General features: G+C 46.7%; 1 long non-coding RNA gene across 1 annotated transcript; it reads right to left on the reverse strand.

Annotated features, from left to right (window-relative positions):
- Positions 1-2,876: 2,876 nt before the first annotated feature.
- LOC121842828 lies at positions 2,877-4,254 on the reverse strand. Its single transcript, XR_006081329.1, has 3 exons — positions 4,140-4,254; positions 3,393-3,480; positions 2,877-2,926 (listed from the first exon to the last, which is right to left on the reverse strand). It is a non-coding gene; the product is annotated as an uncharacterized LOC121842828 (long non-coding RNA).
- Between the last annotated feature and the right edge of the window lie 1,746 nt (positions 4,255-6,000).

The raw sequence follows: 6,000 nt of genomic DNA on the forward strand, positions 1-6,000 counted from the left end.
TAACCTCTGTACCCACACAGACACTGGACACCAGTCAGGTAACCCCTGTACCCACACAGACACTGGACACCAAGTCAGGTAACCCCTGTACCCACACAGACACTGGACACCAAGTCAGGTAACCCCAATACCCACACAGACACTGGACACCAAGTCAGTTAACCCCTGTACCCACACAGACACTGGACACCAAGTCAGTTAACCCCTGTACCCACACAGACACTGGACACCAAGTCAGGTAACCCCTGTACCCACACAGACACTGGACACCAAGTCAGGTAACCCCAATACCCACACAGACACCTGACACCAAGTCAGGTAACCCCTGTACCCACACAGACACTGGACACCAAGTCAGGTAACCCTGTACCCACACAGACACTGGACACCAAGTCAGGTAACCCCTGTACCCACACAGACACTGGACACCAAGTCAGTTAACCCCCTGTACCCACACAGACACTGGACACCAAGTCAGTTAACCCCTGTACCCACACAGACACTGGACACCAAGTCAGGTAACCCCAATACCCACACAGACACTGGACACCAAGTCAGTTAACCCCTATACCCACACAGACACTGGATACCAAGTCAGTTAACCCCTGTACCCACACAGACACTGGACACCAAGTCAGGTAACCCCTATACCCACACAGACACTTGATACCAAGTCAGGTAACCCCTATACCCACACAGACACCTGATACCAAGTCAGGTAACCCTATACCCACACATATACCTGATACCAAGTCAGGTAACCCCTATACCCACACAGACACCTGATACCAAGTCAGGTAACCCTATACCCACACAGACACCTGATACCAAGTCAGGTAACCCCTATACCCACACAGACACCAAGTCAGTTAACCCCTATACCCACACAGACACCTGATACCAAGTCAGGTAACCCCTATACCCACACAGACACCTGATACCAAGTCAGGTAACCCCTGTACCCACACAGATACCTGATACCAAGTCAGGTAACCCCTACACCCACACAGACACCTGATACCAAGTCAGGTAACCCCTGTACCCATACAGACACTGGACACCAAGTCAGTTAACCCCTACACCCACACAGACACCTGATACCAAGTCAGGTAACCCCTATACCCACACAGACACCTGATACCAAGTCAGGTAACCCCAATACCCACACAGACACCTGATACCAAGTCAGTTAACCCTGTACCCACACAGATACCTGACACCAAGTCAGGTAACCCTATACCCACACAGACACCTGATACCAAGTCAGTTAACCCCTGTACCCACTCAGACACCTGACACCAAGTCAGTTAACCCCTATACCCACACAGACACTGGATACCAAGTCAGGTAACCCCAATACCCACACAGACACCTGATACCAAGTCAGGTAACCCCTGTACCCACTCAGACACCTGACACCAAGTCAGTTAACCCCTGTACCCACACAGACACTGGATACCAAGTCAGGTAACCCCTGTACCCACACAGATACCTGATACCAAGTCAGTAACCCCTATACCCACACAGACACCTGATACCAAGTCAGGTAACCCCTGTACCCTACCTAATTGTACACCTGATACCCACACAGACACCAAGTCAGGGAGACTTAGACACTGGATACCAAGTCAGGTAACCCCTGTACCCACATATACTGGACACCAAGTCAGGGGACTTAGATTACTGCTTTGTCTAAAACTCAGGTAACGACACCACATGTATTAGTTATATATAGGTATTAGTTACCATGTTGTCATGTTGAACAGATTAACATTGGGCATCGGAGTAGATACCAATCATTCCCCCTCGTGGTTTTATTCCTGTGTTCAGCATCTCAATCAGGAGACGAGAGAAAGGACTGAGAACACCACGGTCCAAGCGACCTGTGTTGAATTAAAAACGGGAGAGACTGGGAGCTAAGCTTCCACTTGACATGCTGGTGATGTCTTCTAGTTTTGTCAACATTTTGCCTGTTTTTTGTAACATGAAATAGGTTGATGCTATTGAAGGATTTATTTAGAGATTATACAGAATGTCACACCAGCTCTAGTATGATGAGGAAACTATTAGGATCCACATTATATGATATAGCAATGTGGTTTATGATGGCCAGGCGGCACAGTTTATGACGTGGCACGCAACCATTGGTTGATGGTCGATGCAACATCTGCTCATGTAGTCGGACAGGATCTGGACCAATGAATCCAGTCTCATTGAAGAGGGAGGAAGTCAGCCAGACATTTCTTCAAAATAAAAGACACCAAAAACTACTGTAAATTGCTTGGATTTTAAACTGTTTTTTAAAAAGTTCTGTTATATAAAATAAAAATATATATTAAAAAAAAAATCAACAAAATTATATACCATTATATTTATTCAAAGCCTCTTTTGTATTTAATTAATGACATATTACACAGTGACATTATACCAAAGCTGGTAACACATGATGTTATTAAAAACCATTCAACTATTTACAGTGTTACTAAAGCATTAGCACATTAAAGGTCATTACGTAACCAAGAGATTAATTAAAGTCAAGATGAATGAATCAACAGAAAGTTAAACCAAGAGGCCTTTATCCAGATCTTCACAGGACTGTCCTGAACTCGAGGCCTTTATCCAGATCTTCACAGGACTGTCTGAACTCCGAGGCCTTTATCTAGATCTTCACAGGACTGTCCTGAACTCGAGGCCTTTAAGATCTTCACAGGACTGTCCTGAACTGGGCCTTTATCTAGATCTTCACAGGACTGTTGAACTCGAGGCCTTTATCTAGATCTTCACAGGACTGTCCTGAACTCAGCCTTTTATCTTCACAGGACTGTCCTGTCTAGACAGGACTGTCCTGAAATGTAGGCCTTTACCAGATCTTAAGGACTGTCCTGAACTCATCAAAGATGAAACTTGGCACGTGGGCCTCGGCCACCTTTAAAGACAGAAAAACAACAGATTATTGTTGTAAAATGTAATATCCAGATAAATATCTATAGTATTGTTTTTCATGGGTGTTGCATATCCTAATTTAATCCTAATCTAATCCCAATCCTAATCCCAATCCTAATCCAATCCAAATCTAATCCTAATCCAATCCTAATCCAAATTCTAACCCAATCCTAACCCAATCCTAATCTAATCCTAATGTGATCCTAATCCAATCCCTAACCCAATCTAATCTAATCTAATCCAATCCTAGTCTAACCCAATCCTAATCTAATCTAATCCTAATCCCAATCCTAATCCCTAATCCTAATCCCAAATCCGAATCCAATCCGAATCCAAATCCTAACCCAATCCTAATCTTTAATATAATCCTAATCTAATCCTAATGTAATCCTAATATAATCCTAATCCTAATCCAATCCTAACCCAATCCTAATCTAATCTAATCCTACCTTGCGAGGCAGTTTGGTGTAGCGTACGTAATCCTCCAGAAACATCAGAGCTCCCACCACATCGGACGGCATGTCCGGGATCTTCTGACTGGAAAATAATTATTTACCCAAAATCTACATTTCATTCAATTTGCAGCAGAATATAATACACATATAATAACACAGTGATCCACAAAATGTACTTCATTTTTTTTGCATTCAAATTGTATTTATAAAGATTAGATCTGGAGATTAACATTTGTTTGTTGCAAAAAAGAGCTGTTTGAAATAGCAGCCTTGGGCAACGTTCACTAGCACTGCATGTGTTATATATAAATACACCTGACTTTACTGTGATATCACTGTTACGCTCTTAAAATTAATGTGTATATGGGATGTTTTTAAACTGGCAAATCAATCAAATCAACAAAATGATAAATCAAATCAATCAACAAATCGATAAATCAATCAATCAACAAATCAATCAATCAAACTCAACAAATCAACATCAATCAATCAAATCAACAATCAATCAAATCAACAAATCAATCACTCAACAAATCAATCAACAATCAATCAAACAAATCAATCAACAATCATCAACAAATCAATCACTCAACAAATCAACAAATCAATCAACAAATCAATCACTCAACAAATCATCATCAACAAATCAACAATCAATCACCAATCAACAACATCCAATCAACACATCAACAAATCAATCAAACAATCAAATCAATCAATCAACAAATCAATCAATCGTACCTGGTGCACTGTTCCATGATGGAGCGTATGAATTGCCCAATGAGAGCCAGGAACTGCTCTGTGTATCTGGAGTGGAACTGCTTCAGCAGAGTGAGCAGGCCAAAGAACCAGAGAGGAGACCAGTCTACCGGGTCGGTGGCTTTCCTGCACGTCATCCTGGACAAACAGAGAATACAGCCAATCACATGGTGGGATACACTCAATATGGGTCAGGACCAGCCAATCACATGGTGGGACACACTCAATATGGGTCAGGACCAGCCAATCACATGGTGGGACACACTCAATATGGGTCAGGACCAGCCAATCACATGGACACACTTAACATGGGTCAGGACCAGCCAATCACATGGTGGGACACACTCAACATGGGTCAGGACCAGCCAATCACATGGTGGGACACACTCAATATGGGTCAGGACCAGCCAATCACATGGTAGGGACACACTCAACATGGGTCAGGACCACCCCATGGTGGGTCACCTGCCATGGGGTCAGCCCACCCCTGTCACCCGCCAGCCACACCAATATGGGTCACCCCATTGGGTCACCTGCCAGCCAACCCAAACCCCAGTCACCTGCCAGCCAACCCAACCCAACCCCAGTCACCTGCCAGCCAACCCAACCCAACCCCAGTCACCTGCCAGCCAACCCAACCCAACCCCAGTCACCTGCCAGCCAACCCAACCCAACCCCAGTCACCTGCCAGCCAACCCAACCCAACCCCAGTCACCTGCCAGCCAGCCCAACCCCAGTCACCTGCCAGCCAACCCAACCCAACCCCAGTCACCTGCCAGCCAACCCAACCCCAGTCACCTGCCAGCCAACCCAACTCAACCCCAGTCACCTGCCAGCCAACCCAGCTCAACCCGTCACCCCGCCAACCCAACTCAACCCCAGTCACCTGCCAGCCAACCCCAACCCCAGTCACCTGCCAGCCAACCCAACCCCAAGTCACCTGCCAGCCAACCCAACCCCAAGTCACCTGACAGCCAACCCAACCCCAACTCAACACCAGTCACCTGCCAACCAACCCAACTAACCCAACCCCAGTCACCTGCCAGCCAACCCAACCCCAGTCACCTACCAGCCAACCCAACCCCAGTCACCTGCCAGCCAACCCAACCCCAGTCACCCAGCCACCCAACCCCAGTCACCTGCCAGCCAACCCAACCCCAGTCACCTGCCAACCCAACCCCAGTCACCTGCCAGCCAACCCAACCCCAGTCACCTGCCAGCCAACCCCCAAGTCACCTGCCAGCCAACCCAACCCCAGTCACCTGCCAGCCAACCCAAACCTCAGTCACCTGCCAACCCAACCCCAGTCACCTGCCAGCCAGTCACAGCCAACCCAACCCAGTCACCTGCCAGCCAACCCAACCCCAGTCACCTGCCAGCCAACCCCAAGTCACCTCAACCCCAGTCACCTGCCAGCCAACCCAACCTCAGTCACCTGCCAGCCAACCCAACCCCAGTCACCTGCCAGCCAACCCAACCCCAGTCACCCGCCAGCCAACCCAACCTCAGTCACCTGCCAGCCAACCCAACCCCAGTCACCTGCCAGCCAACCCAGACGCACTCTCACGCCCAACTAGGACTAGATGCACTCAAGCCCAACTAGGAGAGGTAGACTACTGAAGTTGAAGCAGAGAACTCTTGAGCGTGTGAATAATATGTAAAATAATGTTATTTTAATAGAATAGGTAGGGTAACACATACAAAGAAGAGAGATTCATGTTTACAAATAATCTGTAGGACAATAAAAAACCATTTAAATCCCAAAATGTTGTCTGTCTGACCTCCCACAGCATGAAAAACATAGACAACGCCGCAATGATCTCTGTCAGGACCCGCGGGAACC

The sequence above is a fragment of the Oncorhynchus tshawytscha genome, unplaced genomic scaffold (genome assembly GCF_018296145.1).
Source record: "Oncorhynchus tshawytscha isolate Ot180627B unplaced genomic scaffold, Otsh_v2.0 Un_contig_4168_pilon_pilon, whole genome shotgun sequence".
Taxonomy (NCBI): Eukaryota; Metazoa; Chordata; class Actinopteri; order Salmoniformes; family Salmonidae; genus Oncorhynchus; species Oncorhynchus tshawytscha.